Raw genomic sequence first — 18,219 nt, forward strand, 5'->3', positions numbered from 1 at the left:
GGTGGTCAATTTAAACACCAGCTGAACTGAATCAGCATGGTGCTGAGTGTGGGTAGCCCACCTGAGGACTGTTGCCAGCATAAAAAGGAGACCTGGAGAGGAAGAGTAGTGTTGTGGGTTCTCCTAAGTGTTCTTGTTGTTTGGAGCCATTGATTCTCCTGCAGGAGCTTGTCATGCTGGCTCCCATGATATGAACTCAGCCATTATCATTGGAGGAACCCAGAACCAGGTTGCTGAGGATGGCTGTGGTTAACTTTGGGGGAGCTTTGGTCCTTACTTTGATCATTGCTTTCTGGCTCTTGAGGGGAAGATGTGTGCTGTTTAATTTCCAGGAGAAGTTTGTCTCACTGGCTTCCTAACATGTACTCAACTGTTATTATTAGAGGAGCTTGGGACCTCATTGTCACTGAGGATGGCTGTGGTACTTTTCGGGGGGGGGGGGGCTGGTCCTTATTTTGAGCATCGCTTCTTGGCTCCAGTACAGAACACTCAACCTACTGGCACAGATCCTTCACCCTGCTGGCACAGACTTTCTAGCTTCTACTGCTGACCCTTGGGCCTTCCCAGTGCAGATCCATGGAATAGACTTGCATGGGTCATGGTCTTGGGCTCTAGGTTTTCAGCTGAACTCAGGCAGGTTATTGCCATGGAATCCAGGCTGTCAGCTGCATTTTCGAGGTCTTTAGTAGTGTGGACAAATTTCCTGCACTTACTTTGTATTTGACTCCTTGGGTGACCATTATAAATAATACTATAAATTATGTGTCCTGTATGTAATTGTTCTCCTTGCAACCCCTGACTACAACACTGGGCAACTTAGTAACTTAATGAAACTCCGTCTCAAAGTATGAAATTTTAAAAGGGCTGGGGACATAGCTTAGTGCAAAGGCTCTGGGCTCAGTCTTCGGTACTGAAAAAAAGAAAAGCACTTTTCCTGTTTAAATGGAGGTAGACCCCAGAGTATAGTGAACTGAGTTATGACAGAAAGTGAGAAAATAGGTTCTAAAAATCAGACTCTGGGGATTTAAAGGTAGTAGTATTAATTACCTTCCCTTTAGAAGGTGATCTCCGAAGCTAAGCAGAGTCAGGCCTAACTAGTGCTTGGATGGGAGAAGGTGAGTATTCAAATGTCTTTTGATTTCAGCAAACCTTTTTTATTGGGTGCCTTGACTATGAGGGGAATGAATAGAAACAAGATATGATCACTCCCCAGTTTAGGAGACAGACACAGAGGCCCAGGAGCACCCAGGAGGGAACATAATTGCTGTCAGAAGGAGCTAGTAATCTGAGAAGTATTCATAAAGGAAATTACTTTTGAATTTAGATGAGTAGGAGTTATCCTGATGGCAAGTGGGGAGAGCATTCCTAGTAGAGGGACACGGGCAAAAGGATCAGATGTAAAGGTCTGTGTCGAGTTGCGGATGGCTAGAATGGGGAAGTACAGTGCAGGTGTGGGCCACTGGAGGCTAGGTTGGTCCTTAAGCCATGTTAAGACATTTGAACTGGGGCTGGGGATTTAGCTCAGCGGCATAAGCACCTGCTTTGTAAGCAGGCGGTCGTGAGTTCAATCCCTGGTACCGATAAAAACAAAAAAGACAAAAAAAAAAAAAAAAAGACATCTGAACTGTCTATAGTAATATAGAGCATGGGAAACATTAAGAGTGTTTTGTTTTGTTTTGCCAGTCTAGTCACATATCCAGAATTGGAAGGGGTGACACTGCAAAGAAGGGAGACCATTTGGGAGACTTCAGTAGTTGACTGTTTTTTTTTTTTCCTTGATATCCTGATACAATGTAGTTGACTAAGTGTGAAGGGATGAAGGAGGCTTGTCTGTCCTAAGACAGTGGCAAGATGATGGAGGAAAATCAAACAGTAGTAATCAGGATGAACTGATTTAGTAAATAAAGATAATGACTTGATTTTAATTTGATCACAGTGAAATTGTTAAACTCTCAGGCTCTGAAACTGGGAAGAATCCTAGTTGAAGAGAGAGGCGTTGTGGTGTATAACTGTAATTCCAGCACTTGGGAGACAGAGGCAAGAGGATTGTTATAAATTCGAGGCCAACCTGGGCTACATAGTACATTCAAGGCCAATCTGAACTATATAGCAAGACCAAAAAAAAATCCAGTTGTGGGACCTTAGTTTATTTAATATCTCTGAGCCTCACCTTCAAAATGGAGAAAAATAAAAACTTACAAGATTACCTTAAGATATAAAGGAGATAATGATGTTTTCTTTTTTGAGACAAGGTCTCGCCATGTAATTCAGGCTGGTCTTGAACTCACTGTATAACCCAGAGAGATGTCAAACTCATGGCAATTCTCCTGACTCAGCTTAGTGAGTGCTGGCATTACAAGCATGTGAAGCCAGGCCTAGCTTTGAAGGAGATGATGTATGTGATCTACTTAGTACAGGACACCAAAGTAAATTTTCAGTAAGTACCAGCTATCATAATTAAAATTATTAATCTTACCACAAGCTAAATTTCATTGGCTAGTAGAAATGTCCAGTAGACAGTTGTAAATGTAAACTGAAGTACAAAAAGAAGTTAAGGGCCCAGAGATTACTGATTCACCTTACAAAGATGACACGATGTGGGGAAGTGGCTGAGCCTCTGTAGAGGCAGATAACTGAATTTCACAAAATGTTCACATTTGGAGGGGATAGAAGAAAGGGTACAGAAAATCGGTGGCCTGAGAGAAAGGCAAAGGTCCTTGTGGGAGAGGATCTTTAAATTGTGAAAGAAGTGGTTTTACCCAAGGCCTTAGTTCCTGACACTCCTGCAGCACTGGATGCAAGTGACCCCTTCAAGCCTTCTTTTAGAAACTCCTCTTCAGTTTCCATGGCATCTGTGCACTTCAATCCTCTGATTATGCATAGATGTCACAGCTGAAAGCCTTGTAGGGCTTACTTACTCCAACCCCCTCATTTTCCAAACAAAGAGGCTAAAGAGCCAAAAAATGAAAGTACCTTTATCAAGGTTCACAGTTGTTCCTTCTTGGTCATTCACCACCCTCCTCCCTTCCTATGTTATTTCTCTTTTGTTTTACTGTGCTCACTTCCTTTTTTTTTTTTTTTTTTTTTTTTTGATAAAGTCATCTATTTGCACAGTTGCTAGAATTGCTTTTAGGATTTTGATTACCAGTTGAAATCCTGTCTGGCCCTTTTCAGACTGCTAGCCCATCCTTCCTGCAGTCAGGTAAGTGTTCAACCAATACCTGGCATTCAATGTGACTAAACATCCCATCACCTCTACTCATGAGCTGGCACCTCATTGACCCCACTGTCCTGTTACTGATACCATTAGTCTCTGACCATTCTCTTGCTAAGGTCATTCTTTCCCTTAAAGTGGTGGGTTAGTCTGATAGATGGGTCTATGCAGTGCAGTGGTTAAGTATGAATGAGCTGTAAAAGACCTTAAAAGATACCTATTTCTCCAAACTTCACCTTTTTCAGAAAAAAGCAGTTGAGTCCCTGTAAAGTAAAGCCACATAGCCTAGCCATGGAAGTCTAGACAGGAAGCCAGGGGTATTAGACACCTAGTCTAGTGTACTCTGGACTCTTTCATATCCCTCTTGCCATCTCATTGGATCTGTCATTTTTTCTTTTCTTTTTTTTTTTTCTTTTTCATTTTTATCGGTACCAGGGATTGAATTCACGACTGCTTGTTTGCAAGGTAGGCGCTTATGCCGCTGAGCTAAATCCCCAGCCCCTGTCATTTTTTCCAATATTTTCAACTCTCATTTTTTTTTGAGACAGGGCCTCACTATGTAGTTCATAGGCTGCCTTTGAACTCATTATATAGACCTGGCTGGCCTGCCTCCGCCTCCCAAATGCTGGGGTTGCAGGCATGTGCTACCATGCCTGGCTCCATCACTTTTTAAAAATATTTATTTGTTGTGGTACTGGGTTTCAAACACAGGAATACTCTATCACTGTAGTATATCGCCAGCCCTTTTCCTTTTTTATTTTGAGACAGGGTCTCACCAAGTCGCCCAGGATGGTCAGCATTATGGAATAGCTGAAATTACAAACCTGTGCCACCACACAGTGCGTTGATTAAATCTTTATAATCTCTTGCCTGGACTGTTGACACAGCCTCCTATCTACCTTTGCATACTATAGTCTCCTCCAACTGTAGCTTTGGCTCATCCCACCAGTTTCTTGTTTTGTTTTGAGACAGGGTCTCACTATGTAGTTCAGGCTGGCTTTGAACACTAGGTAGCCTCACCTGGCACATCAAACTGTGGCAGTCCCCCTGCCTCAGCCTTCCAAGTGCTGAGATTACCAGTATGCTCCACCATACCTAGCACAAGTTAATGTTTCTTAAAAACATCATTTCCATCTGGTCATTCCCCTTGTCAAAAAGCTGTTAGTGGTTCTTTGTTGCCTACTAAAGTCCAAAATTCCAAGATGTGCATTAAAACACCTCCAAAATCTGATGCCAGTCCCACATTTTCAGTCTATTCACACTTCCCTTTTATAATCCTGTGGCCCAAGGAACTATTCATTTCTTGAGCAGCTCATGTGTTGTTATAGCCCATCGCCTTTTGACATACTGTTCCTTCAACTTTGTGTTATCCCCTTGATTTTCCTTCTATGGAAATTTTCCTGATCTCTCAAGGCCCAACTCAAATGCCCTAGACTTTTCAGATTCCCCTAGCCAGAATGAATCTCTGTGATAATATATGTGTCAGGACTTGTCATAGGTGTTCAGCAAACATGAGTTTGAATTTACCTCCCTCTACCTTTTTCACCTGTGCTCCTGCAACATATTGCTAATACCTGTTTTTAACACTTGTTTCCCTTACTTTGTATTAGAACTAGTTAGTTAACCAGTGAAGCTGAATGTGGTGGCGCAGGCCTATAATCCCAGCACCAGAGAGGCTGAAGCAGGAAGATCACCACAAGTTTGAGGCCAGCCTGAAATGCAAAGTAAGACCTTGTCTCAAAAACTCAAAAGAAAAAAAAGAGACATGTTTCATTCATGTTTTCATCTTTCACAGCCCCTGACAGAGTACCTAATACACACAAAATAGCTATTCATGTAATGTTTATTGATACAGAAATTAATAGTCCAGTTATGGCTTGTGTCTACATGTCCCCAAGCTTCAGGTCATTATAGGTGGAGCTTTTTTAGAGGTGGCTGGGTCTAGAGTGTATGCCTGATTCATGGTGCAATGCCAAGATTAAAAGTGTGTGGTCACTAAATCAGTTCACTGATTGGATTGGCATCACCCTAATCTTGGTAGCCTGGATACAATATAAAGGACAAAAAGAAACTTGTTTTGCCCCTTGCTTGCTTTGCTGCTTTCTACCCAGAATGAATAGTTTCTTCTCTGCAATGCCCCTCTACTATGTCACCCTGCCTTGGAGCCAGCCAATTATGGACTGAAACCTCTATAAACTATGAGCTAAATGAACTTTTTTCCTCCTTTAACTTTGGGTGTTGGGTATTTTGTTTTGGCAACAAGAGAGAAGTAGCTAAAATAGGCCCTTAAAAAGTATTTTGTCAGCTGGGAATGATGGCACATGCCTGTAATCCCAGCACTCAGGAGGCTGAGAAAGGATTGTTGCAAATTCAAGATTGGCCTGGGCTACAAAGTGAGTTCAAGGACAGCCCAAACTGCATAAAAGACCCTGTCTCAAAAAGACAAAAAAAAATGTATTTTGTCTACCCAGATGTGGACTCTAGGAGACTGCACTCTAGGAGACTGAGGCAGGAAGATCACAAAATTTAAATCCCACCTGAGCAATTTAGTAAGACCCTGTCTCAAAATAACAAATAAAAAGGGGCTGGGAATGTAGCTCAGTAGCAGAGCATTCCTGGGTTCAGTCCCCAGTGTCAATCAATCAATGTCTGGGAATGTTTCTCAAAGAAGTCTTTAACAGAGGAGACAGAAGTATATATACTGTGGGAGACAACTTGAGTGACTCCCCTTGAATGCAGAACAATTGCTATAATTTTGATTATAGGGAGACTTATTTCCTTATACTAATATGTACAGAGCTGGCTATGGTATTTCTTTCTTTCTTCAGTTGGCTCTAAGCATTGCAAATAAGCTAGCCAGGTACTGGTATGTAATCTCCAAAGCCATCAGACAGTCTCCTATTTTCTTGCATAGTGTTCTCTATAGAAGATATGGGCACAGCGGGATGTTAGAGCCATTAGCTCCAGGAATGTCAACTGGGTATGAGCCTCAAAGTAAAGAGGCTATGACTCCCCAGGGCACAAAAGTTTACACATCAGAAACTGAAGCAACAGACTCTTAAAACAATCCAGTTGCTACCTTAATTAATTATGCAAATTGATCTTCTGCCTATCCTTATCTCTGCATTTTGCAGAGATGCTTTTCTCCCTAGCTGGTTAGCCAGCTGAAGTTACTCCGTAATTCCCGCCTTCCTCACTGTCACTCATCCCTGAGCCACCCCCTTCTTCACAAGATAATAAATTCTGGGAGAGGCCTAGGATCAGGGCCTTTGTCCACACATCCTCATGGGGATTGGATTTGGGTAGCTTTGGCTGCCCTTAACTTGGACTATGTTTTGGTGTCTTTACTCTCACTATGGGTGGCATTGGAGGTGGTAGATTGGAATTAACTTGCCGGGATTCCAATAACATCTCAATGGGCTTGTAAATATAACTTTTTGGCTTGTGAGGAAGACTAGAAAAGGGATCATGATACTTGGGTGATGGTAAACAATAATTGGAATTACAATATGCTGGGTATGTTGCTTAGAAAAGTCTTTAATGGAGGAGACAAAAGTACATAAATGAGGCTGGAGATAACAGCTCAGCAGCACAATGCCTGCCTGGCAAGCACAAGGTCCTGCGTTTGAGTCTTGGTACCAAAAAAAGAACTCTTAAACAGATGATATAGTGGACTATGATAAGTGCTATCATGGAGATGCACAGGGCAGAGGAAGAGAAGGACAGCGAAAATAAGGCCTCAACTCCTGAATTTAGCACACAGAGGCCACATTCCTCTGTCTTTGTATGTGAAGGGAAAAATATCTGACTGGGCTTTGAAGAATGAAAGAGTTGGTTAAAAAATGGTATGATAGATAAATTTTATCCTAAAGGCAGTGAGAAAGGAGCCAATGACATTCTAAGCAGGGGAGTGACTTGAGGCAGATACACTTTTTTTTTTAATCAGTACCGGGGATCAAACTCACGACTGCCTGCTTGCAAGGTAGGCGCTTATGCTGCTGAGCTAAATCCCCAGCCCCCAATACACACTTTAGAAAGATCACTCAGAAGAGAGTTTGGAGAATGGGTTGGAAGAGGCCAGCAATAGAAGTAGGGAGATAGAAAGCAGGGGCTGTGGATTTAGCTCAACTGCATAAGTGCCTGCTTGCAAGGGTATGGTCATGAATTCAATCCCTAGTACTGATTTTTAAAAAAAGGATAGAAAGCAGATTGGCTAATCCAATTGGAAGTTTCTCAGCATCTGGATTAAGGCAGTAGACTAGAAAGGAAGGGAAGGAATCACAAAATATGAAAAGGAGCTAGGTGTGGTGACTTATCTATGCCTGTAATCCCAGCATTCAAGAGGCTGAAGCAGGAGAATTGGAGGCCAGCTTGGGCTACATAGAGAGACACTGTTTTGTTGTTGTTGTTGTCTTTTTTGAGACGGGGTCTCACTATGCAGTTCAGGCTGGCCTGGAGCTCACTTTGTAGCCCAGGCTGGTCTCAAACTCACAACAATCCTCCCACCTCAGCCTCGAAAGTGCTGGGATTACAGGCATGAGCCACCACGCCCGGCTCGACACTGTTTTAAAAAACAAAAAAAAAAAAAAAAAAAAGGAGGAGGAATTGGGCCTGGTACAAACACCTATAGCCCAGCTACCTGAGAAGCTGAAGCACAGGGATGACCTGAGTCCAAGACTTGAAGACCAGCCTGGGTAACACAGTGAGATTCCATCTGAAAACAAAATCAACAAAAATATATGAGAAGTAGAACCTATCGAATTTAGGTGTTTATTGAATATGGAGCGAATATAAAGATCAAAGGGAGGGGAAGCTAATGCTGACTCCCCAGATTCTTGATTTGGGCAGCTAGGTGGAGATGAACAACATAACTGAGTGGGATAAGAGAACACTGAAGGAGGACACAGGTCTAGAATGAAAAAGATGAACCCAACATTTTATGTGTATATAGAGACCAGGAATAAGGACTGACCTTCAAATATAGATTTGCTACTATCAGAAGCTGAAACCAAGGCTGGGTACAGTGGTGCACATCTATAGTCTCAGCACTCAAGAGGTTGAAGCAGGATTGCTGTGAGTTCAAGGCCAGCTCTGTATAGCAAAATGCTGTTTCAAAAAACAAACAAACAAGGGCACCTATTTGGGACCGCTCCTGTCTCTCAGGAGCTATACCTATTGCACATTCTCCCATTTCCCTTTCCCTTTTGTAAGAATTTTCCTATTCTTACAAAAAAAAATACATATATGAAAGTATTTTTACTAATTTATTAAATTGGCTGGAGGTGTACTTCAGTGGTGAAATGTATGCTTAGCATGGATTTAATCCCTAGATTTTGGCTTTAATCTCCAGTACTAAGAAAAATAAAAATAGCCAATCATGGTGGAGTATGCCTTAATCCCAACTGTTTAGGAGGTTGAGTCAGGAGGACTGCAAGTTAAAGGCTAGTCTGGGCAAATTAAGAAGACCCTGTCTCAAAACTAAGAATTATTTATTTATTTATTTATTTTATATAAAAACTAAGAATTTTTTAAAGGATGAGAATATAGTTTAGTGGTAAAAACACTCCTCCAGTATCAAAAATAGATAAATAAATAAACACACAAACCATGATTTTATTGTTGCTGTTGGATTTATTTTTCCTTTTGGTACCAGGAATTAAACTCAGGACCTCACACTTGCCAAGCAGGTGCTGTGCCACTGAGCTATATCCCTGGCCCCAAACCATCTTTTAAAGGAATATTTAATGGCATTTAAAATGGTTATGATAAAATAGCAAGTGAGAAAAGAAAGATACAGAGTAATAACTATCAGGCCTGGGGATTTAGCTCAGTGACATAAGCAGCTATGTGGCAAGTGCGAGGTTGCAAGTTCGATTCCCAGTACTAAAAACAAAAGTAATAACTATCATATGATTACAATATTTCATCCCATGCTGGGATGAAACCCAGGCTCTTGATCACACTAGCCAAGTGCTCTACCACTAGCTATACCCCAGCTCTAAAGATATAGATAGATAGATAGATAGATAGATAGATAGATAGATAGATAGATGTTTCTCACTGAAAAAATGGCCTTTTTCGGTGTTTTAAGATATTTTTTAAAAATTTTATGGAAAGGGCTGGGGATTTAGCTCAGCGGCATAAGCACCTGCCTTGCAAGCAGGCGATCATGAGTTCGATCCCTGGTACCTATAAAAGTAAAAATTTTATGGAAAAAAGGTAAAACAAAATAATAGAATAACAATAGTTAATACATTGCATGTTGTTATCTTTAAAGTAGTTGCTCAGAGTATAATATATGAGCATAAAAATTTCTCCAAAAATTGATTGGAGCAATTTTTGGTGTTTCTGAGACAGGGTTTTGCTATGTAGTCCAGGCTGGCTTTGAATTTGTGGCATGCACCATCATGCCTGGCAAAAAGTGACTTTAAATATCAGTTGTGATAGTGCATGCCTGTAATCCCAGAACTCTGATGCAGGAGAATCCAAGAGGATCTCCAGTTCAAGCCCAGCCCAGGCAAGTTAGGGACTTTGCAAGAACCCCATCAAAATAAAAAGCACTGGGAGTATATAGCTCAATATAAAGGCCTTGGTTTCAATCTTCAGAACCTCAAAGAAAAAAAAAAGACTAAAATTTTCCACCTGTTAGTAATGGTTATCTCTGGAGTGTTGTTAAAGACGTTTTTTATTTTCATTCCAGCTTTTCTATAAAGGCCAGGGATGGTGGTACATACATGTGTTCCCAACACTTAGGAGGCTGAGGCAAGATAACCACAGGTTCAAGGCCAATCTGGGCTTCATAGTGAGTTCAAGGGCAGTCTGAACTACATAGTGAGACCCTGTCTCAAAAAAACAAAGAGAGGGGCTGAGGTTTTAGCTCAGCAGGCATAAGCACCTGCCTTGCAAGTGTGCAGTCTTCAATTCGATCCCCGGTACCAAAAAAAAAAAAAAAAAAAAAAAAAAAAACAAAGGGAGGAAAAATGGCTACAAAGATCCATACTTGTAGTCAAACCTTTTCAGGAACCTGAAGCAGGAGATCATTAGAACCCAGGAATTCCAGACTTGTGTGGGCAACATAATGAAAATCCCACCTTGAGAAGTTATTTTAAAAAAGAAAAAAAGAAGCATCCTTAAAAAAAAACAAACAAACTTGGTGAAGAAGGTAAAAGAAGCCAGTGCAGCATGCCTGTAATCCCAGCTCCTTAGGATATTGAAACAGGAGGATTGCAAATTCAAGGCCAGTGTAGAACAATAGTGAGATTAGGTCTCAAAATAAATAAATAAATAAAATGTCTAAGCCCCCAAAACACCACCATAAGACTTCTAGATTTAATAACCAAATTCAGTCCCATAGCTGGATACAAAATCAACACTCAAAAATCAATAATATTCCTGTACACAGATAAACTCTGACAGAAATTACAAAAAAAACACCTTTCCCAATAACATCCCCCAAAATGAAATATGTAAGAATCAATCTAACAAAGAAAGTAAAAGACCTCTACATTGAAAACTACAGTACCTTTAAAAAGGAGATTGAAGAGGATATTAGAAAAAGGAAAGATTATCCCAGGCTCTCAGGTAGCAAGAAGCAACATAGTAAAAATGGCCATACTACCAAAATTGTTATACAATTGCAATCCTGATCAAAATTCCAATAGCATATCTTAAAGAATTAGAGAAAACAACCCTAAAGTTCATTTGGACCAAAAGAGACCTAGAATAGAAAGACAAATCTGAGCAACAAAGGCAAGTCACAGAGGGCATCACAATCCCTGACTCAAAATTATAAAGCTACTGTGATAAAAACAGCATAGTACTGAGAAAAAATAGACCTGAAGATCAACAGAACAGATTAGAAGATGCAGAAACAACTCCAGATACACTCAGCTACCTCATCCTTGACAAAGGAGCCAAAAACACTTTCACTGGAAGAAAGATAACCTCTTTAATAAATGGTGCTGGGAAAACTGACTTTGCACATGTAGAACACTAAAACTAGACCCATCTCTCTCACCATGCACTAAACTAAAATCAAAATGGGTCAAAGATCTAATATTAAAACAGAAACACTAAATCTGCTGGAAGATAGAATAGGTAGAACTCTTGAAAACATTGGTGTAGACAAAGACTTTTATGAACAAGACCCCAGTAACACAAGAACTAGCACAAAGAATCAACAACTGGGATCTCATCCTATTAAAAAGCTTTTGCAGAGCAAGAGAAACCACCAATAGAGTGAAGAGAGAGCATATAGTATGGAGAAAGAAATTGGCCAGTTATTCCTCAGACAAAGGACCAACATTTATTTTTTTATTTTTATTTATTTATTTATTTATTTTTTTTGTCTTTTTCATTTTTATCGGTACTAGGGATCGAACTCACGACTGCCTGCTTACAAGGCAGGCGCTTATGCCGCTGAGCTAAATCCCCAGCCCAGACCAACATTTAGAATATATAAAGAACTAAAAAAAAAACAGATCCCCCCCAATTTAAAGATCTAATCCAAAAATGGGCATTTGAAATGAATAGACACTTCTCAGATGAAGAAGTAGGAATGGAAAATAAATATATGAAAAAAGTTCAACATCATTGGTCACTTGAGAGATGCAAATTAAAACAACACTAAGATTCCATCTCTTCCCAGCAAGAATGGCTATTATCAAGAAGTCAATCAATAACAAATGCTGGCAGGGCAGTGGGGAAGAAGGAGCACTTCTCCACTGTTAGTGGAAATATAGATTGGTACAACTACTGTGGAAATCAGTGTGGAGATTCCACAGAAAACTAAAACTAGAGGTTCCATTCGACCCAGCTATTTCCCTTCCTGGTATCTTCACAAAAGAATTTAAAGCATCATACAACAGTGATATATGCATACCCATGTTTATAGCAGCACAGTTTGTAATAGTCAAATCTTCGAAACACTCCAAATGCCCATCAACTGATGAATGGATAATGAATATATGGGTTTTTAAAAAAATACAATGAAGTACTACTCAGCTATAAATAAGGGTAAACTTGAGACATTTCTAGGTAAATGTATGCACCTTGGACCATACTGTTAAGTGAAATAAATCGAACACACATGTGTAAATATCACATTGTTCCCCTGGTATGAGAAATCGAAAGTGTAAATAAAGACCAAAATGTATAATAGGTATTGTGAAATACTTAGAAAATGTTCCAATGAGACGAGAACTAGGGAGAGGGGAAGGAGAAAAGAAAGAATGGAAAAGAAAAATAACATGAAAAGAAACAATGGAAACAAAGCTTTTGTAAATAGGGAAAGGAAGATGGGTTGAAGGGAGGGGAGGGGAATGTGTAAAAAGGAATTAAGTTATATCATGTACAGGTACAAATTCCCTATAATGAATGTGATCATTTTTTATACCTAAAATATACCAATAAACTTAATTTTAAAAAAATAAAATAAAATGTCTGGGGAAGTAATTCAGTGGTAGAGTGCTTGCTTCCAGGAAAAGCAAAAAGAAAAGAAAGAAAAAAAGAAATGGCTTGTCCAGGCTCAGAGATAAACTTGCTGCTATTAAAACTGAACAAAAAGCCGGGCATGGTGGATCACGCCTGTAATCCCAGCACTCGGGAGGCTGCGGCAGGAGGATCGTAGCGAGTTCGAGACCAGCCTCGGCTATAAAGTGAGCTCAAGGTCAGCCTGAACTGCACAACAAGACCCTGTCTCAAAAAGACCAAAAAAAAAAAAAAAAAAAAAAAAAAAAAAAAGAACAAAAGAAGCGCCTACAGCATGGGCAGGAGGAAAACCAGAACACCTGAGATCTGGCCATGGTGGGACTCAGGCAGCTTATTCACCTGCCCTCTTGGTAAGCTCTTGCGGCATGGGCCAGGAGGAGAACCAAAGGTCCTGAGATCTGGCCATGGTGGGACTCGAGCAGCTTCTTCTTCTGCCCTCTTGATAAGCACCCGCGGCGTGGGCTAGGAAGAAAAGCATTACCTGTGAGCCTACTGCCACGAGGGCTAAAATTAAGCACCCTTCCCTCTCCCGCCCCCCCCCCCATAGCTACTGGGGATAGATGTCTCAGCATCTCTTGGGAGGATGACCACATGCAGTATAGCAAATATGGGGGATTTCCTTCTATCTTCTGTTTGAGGGCAAAGGCTGTTTTCACTGTTTTGTTTTGTTTTGTTTCTTTTGCTCTATTCAGTACTCTCAATTGGTTTTATAATGTTCTATTTTTGGTTTGATTTTGCTATACCTAATTGACTGGACAACCATTGTGAAGTCAAGGAGATATACCATAGTACCTGTTACTACTATCTCAGTATCCTACTGTGAAATCCTATACCAATTTCACTGCATTGTCTTGATTGGCTTTGTTCTGTCTTGTGCTGCTGCATTTTTACTACCTTCAAAATAAAATTTAAAAAAAATAAAAAAACTGAACAAAATATTCCAATGAGACATATGCAGCTGCATTATTGAAAGTGTGAGCTCATTCTCGGAAAAAACCTCCTCTGAAAGCTTGTGATGGACAAGTAGTTATGGAAGTGTTCGTGATTCGTGAGATAACAGTGAGGGCATCCCTATGCATGCATGTAGCTCAGTTCCCCGGATAATCTTTATTTTTCTAGGAATAAGCCAAACCTTAGTTGCATTTTATGGCTGAACCAGCCACAACACTGTGAGATGAAATGTCAGCAAAGAGCACTTTTTATGTTTATTGTAAAATGCTACCTCAGATTCAGAAATCAATAACTGCTTGACATTCTGAAAAGCACCCTCATGCTAGCAAATCCAAAGCTGCTGGACATCCATTTCCTTGGAGATAGTGAAGTAACTCAATTACCTGTTGTTTGTTATTTTTGAGAAAGGGCTTCACTATGTAGTCCAGAGTGGTCCTCCTGCCTCAGGCTTCTGAGTGCTGAGTTTATAGATGTGCACCACCACACTCAGTTGTAGTTTGAGTATCCTTCCTTTTGTAGGAGTTAAACAACCAAAATGGAGGCCTCTCAGGAGAGTCTGAAGTCCTTGCTTTATATCTGCATCAGGGGGCTCATGGATTGTGGAGTCCTTATTCAGGGTAAGCAGAGGTAGGAGGATCCAAGGGGCATACATCTAGAAGATGATCTCATCTGAGGAGGCCCCAAGGGCAGCAACTGTAGTGAAGAAACAATCTTCAAGCAGAAGAAAAGGCAAAAATGGAAATACGGTAAAAAGAAGAAGAAGAAGAAGCCCTTGGCTGGGAGGCGGTGGACTAACCTGTTTAGATATGAGGAACAGACTGCGTTGGCTAGAGGATGTAAAGGGTGAAGATCTATTAGGATGTAAAGGACAATCATCTATTCTTTATGATGGTCCAAGCCTATATCAGGGACCAATAGGACAGTTTAGACAAGGAGAGGAGGAGGCAGGTTCTGTGGTGCATGCCTGGAATCTCAACTCCTCAGGAGGCTGAAGCAGGATAATCACTAATTTCAGTATAGCCTGGACAACACAGAGAGATGGTGTATCAAAATACTAAAATAAAACAAAAAGTGCTGAGGGTGTAGCTCAGTGGTGAAACACCTCTGAGCTCAATCTCTAGTACTGCAGAAAAAAGGGAAAATTGGTAGATACTCTCTCCCCCTTCTCTACCCAGCCCAGTGTACAGGGCTGGGGCTAGAGCAGAGTTGGTTATATAGAAGGCATCAAGCACTGGGGATTGTCATCAGCTCAAGCTCTTAAGGGTGCCTCTCTGGCCCAGTTTTCTTCTTGGACCTAATGTTCAAATCTACTTTGGAACAGTCTAGGAGTAGCTGTAGCATGTGCTCTGAGTTCTCCCTGACAGGGTGAATGGATATGCATGGCTAAGGACTGGGGACTTCAAGAAGAAGACAATGGAGTTAATGATTTCAGAGAGCTGAACAGGCCTAAGCACCAGTCCTCATGTTTGCAGCAAGGTTGGCTGGGGCCAGTGTGATGGGGGTGCAAAGCACCCAGTTTCTACCCCTCGCATAAGTAGAAGCCTTGGCTCTCAGAGGATCAGCAGTCCAGCTCTCTCTTAGGTGTTGATCTGGTAGCATTGGGTGGTTTTGTGGAATGATTGAGGGTAGTGTTTGCAATTACTAAGGTAAAGGGAGTCTGGATGGGGCATTCATGGTGTTATTGCTGGCAAACGACAGAGAGCACAGAGGGGTCCAAAGATTCTTTTTTTTGGGGGGGTCTTTTTCTTTTTTATCGGTACCAGGGATCAAACCCACGACTGCCTGCTTGCAAGGCAGGCACTTATGCCGCTGAGCTAAATCCCCAGCCCCGCCAGTAGATTTCTATTTGGATGACCTGGAAAAGGATCCTAGTGACAAAATAATAAGATTGCAATGATGGATGTGTATGTAAAGAAAGAAAACAGGAAAGAAATACAATTAACTATTAACAACTTAATAGACAAGATGTCAGCTTCTTAGGTTGGCTGACCAAACCTGGAGTATTAGCACTGCAAGCTAAATTCTGCTGTGGCATTTTTCCTCACCCTTCAAGCTTGACACTTGGCCCCATTCTCTGGCTCTGACTTGCATTCCTCTCATTCTCATCCATACCTCACTATCTGTAATTCTCGCAGATAAAAATCAAGCACTGGATACACTGGGAGCTTTCCCAGGTTGTCTGACCTTGTCTTAGCATCGTGACATCCCTAAGGGCAGACATAGCAGGAGTGTATGCTAGGCCATAAGGGCCAAACACAAGCAACATTAGGCCATGATTTCTCGTTTCACTTCATTTACCTACCTGATCTGGCGAAAGGATGTGGGATTTTCTGAAATCTTTTGCCACAGCAGTCTCTGCTGTTCTCATGATAAGACATCAGTGGAATCTAGAATCATTCTTCAGCTCCCAGGAATTAGGCTGTTTATAAAACACAAGAACAGAGACAAAATAAATTCCAATTCAGAGGGAGTAGACAGGATGTCGCTTAAGGCTCTCATTCCTGGTAAATGTATCATACCAAAGGAGTACCACCTTACTTTTATGCTTTACTACTAGCTAAATGAATGGACCATCTTGACTATGTGGGATTGATTTTAGGATATTGGAGGGGGCATTGAGGGGAGCTGAAACAACTTTGCTTTTGTTCCCAGCTTATATCAGTCAGCTTTTGTCACTGTAACAAAATACCTTAACAACTTAAAGGAGGAAACATTTATTTATTTATTTTGTCTTTTTGAGACAGGGTCTCACTATGCAGTTCAGTCTGGCATTGGGCTTACTTCGTAGCCCAGGCTGGTCTCGAACTTGCAATGATCTGCCTACCTCAACCTCCAGAGTGCTGGGATTACAGGAGTGCGCCACCACACCTGGCTTATTTATTTTTATTTTTTGAGACACAGTCTCACTATGTAGCTTAGGCTGGCATTGAACTCTCAGTCATCCTCCTGTCTCAGCCTCCTGAGTGCCATGATTATAAGTGTGTAGCACCATGCCCAGCTAGGAAAGGTTTCTTTTGGCTCAGAGATTTCAGTTCGTGGTTGGTTGTCTCCAATGTTTTGGGACCTGTAGCAAAGTAGCAGCATATCAACAGGTTACAGAGGATAGAGAGGACACATCAGCAAACCACATGCCTGCCATTTCTCCAACCCGCACCTCAAACCCCACCAAATAAAAAAAAGCTTCTCGCCTGTAAGGGACAAGTTCTGTGTTCTGCTCACACAGAGATCCCTCTCAGGTTTAGCAATAAACCCACTTAGATTGTTGAGTTCCCACCCCACTCCCCCTCCTCCAACACAGATGAGCAACCAAGTCTTCAACATGTGGCTTTTGGGAACATTTCAGATTCAAACCATAGCACTGCTCCAAGCTATCATTAGAGCAAAAGGTCTGTGCTTAACTATTAAGTGAATTGAGCCAGGCGTGGTGGCTCATGCCTGTAATCCCAGTATTTGGGAGGCTGAAGCAGGAGGATATTTGGGAGTCTGAGACCAACCTGAACTACAAAGTGAGCTCAAGGCCAGCCTGAACTGCATAGAGAGACCCTGTCTCAAAAAGACAAAAAAAAGGGGCTGGGGATTTAGCTCAGTGGCATAAGCACCTGCATTGCAAGCAGGCGGTCGTGAGTTCGATCCCTGGTACCGATAAAAAGAAAAAAACAGAAAAACTGTTCAGTGAATTGGTGTATTCTCGCTTGAATGTGCTACAGTTTGGATCTGGAATAACCCCCAGAGGCCCACATATGGAAGTTTTGGTCCTCAGCCTGTGGTACTGTTGAGCAATGATGGAACCTTTAGGAGGTGAGTTCTAGAGGAAAAAAATTAGGTCACCAGGGGTGCGGAGGTGGGGGCAGGGCATGACCCTAAAGAAGATATTGGGACCCAGCCCCTTATTTGTCTCTTTCACTTCCTAGTGGCCATGAGATAAACAGTTTTGCTGGACCATGTGCTCCGCACCATGATACGACCTCACTGCAGGCCCCAAAGCACCAGGCCAACCAACAATCATGCACTGCAACCTCTGAGACTATGAGCCAAAATAAGCCTTTCCTATCTATATACTTTCTTATGCTTCTTTTCTTCACGTGCAAATCCCATAAATATACTGTAAGTTCATCAGTTAGCTTAGTTGATAAGGCAAAAGGGCAGACACCTAATTTTAAGAAATATAGTAGACTGGGCCCCTGCATTCTGTAAAATGGGTCATCCTTCCATTTGTAAAATAAGCCATTATCTTTTTATCGTGGGCAGGCTGTCACTTTTTTCCTGTAGTAAATCAAGCAAACTCTTCTCTTTTTTGAGTCAGAGTTTCACTTGTAGTCCAGGCTGGCTCAAACTCACAGTAATCCTCCTGCCTCAGGCTCCTGAGTGCTGGGGTTTATAGGCATGTGCCACCACACTCAGCATGCAAACTTGTTATGGATTCACAATTTCCAGTTTCCCACCACCAAAAATACATAAATATTCCCAACTCCAGACTACCATGCACTTCTCTCTGAAGGGCCTGAACTCTGTTTGAGTGTGTGCTTTTAAAGTTCTGCCTAATAAATCCCTTTATGCCTCTTAAA

At 41.4% G+C, this 18,219-nt stretch overlaps 1 long non-coding RNA gene across 1 annotated transcript; it reads right to left on the reverse strand.

Annotated features, from left to right (window-relative positions):
• Positions 1-8,186: 8,186 nt before the first annotated feature.
• Positions 8,187-16,073, reverse strand: LOC134475353 (uncharacterized). Its single transcript, XR_010046473.1, has 4 exons — positions 15,957-16,073; positions 14,038-14,347; positions 13,043-13,165; positions 8,187-8,320 (listed from the first exon to the last, which is right to left on the reverse strand). It is a non-coding gene; the product is annotated as an uncharacterized LOC134475353 (long non-coding RNA).
• Between the last annotated feature and the right edge of the window lie 2,146 nt (positions 16,074-18,219).

Source organism: Cavia porcellus, unplaced genomic scaffold (assembly GCF_034190915.1).
Source record: "Cavia porcellus strain 051 isolate PalLab524CR breed Dunkin Hartley unplaced genomic scaffold, mCavPor4.1 scaffold_3, whole genome shotgun sequence".
Lineage (NCBI taxonomy): Eukaryota > Metazoa > Chordata > Mammalia > Rodentia > Caviidae > Cavia > Cavia porcellus.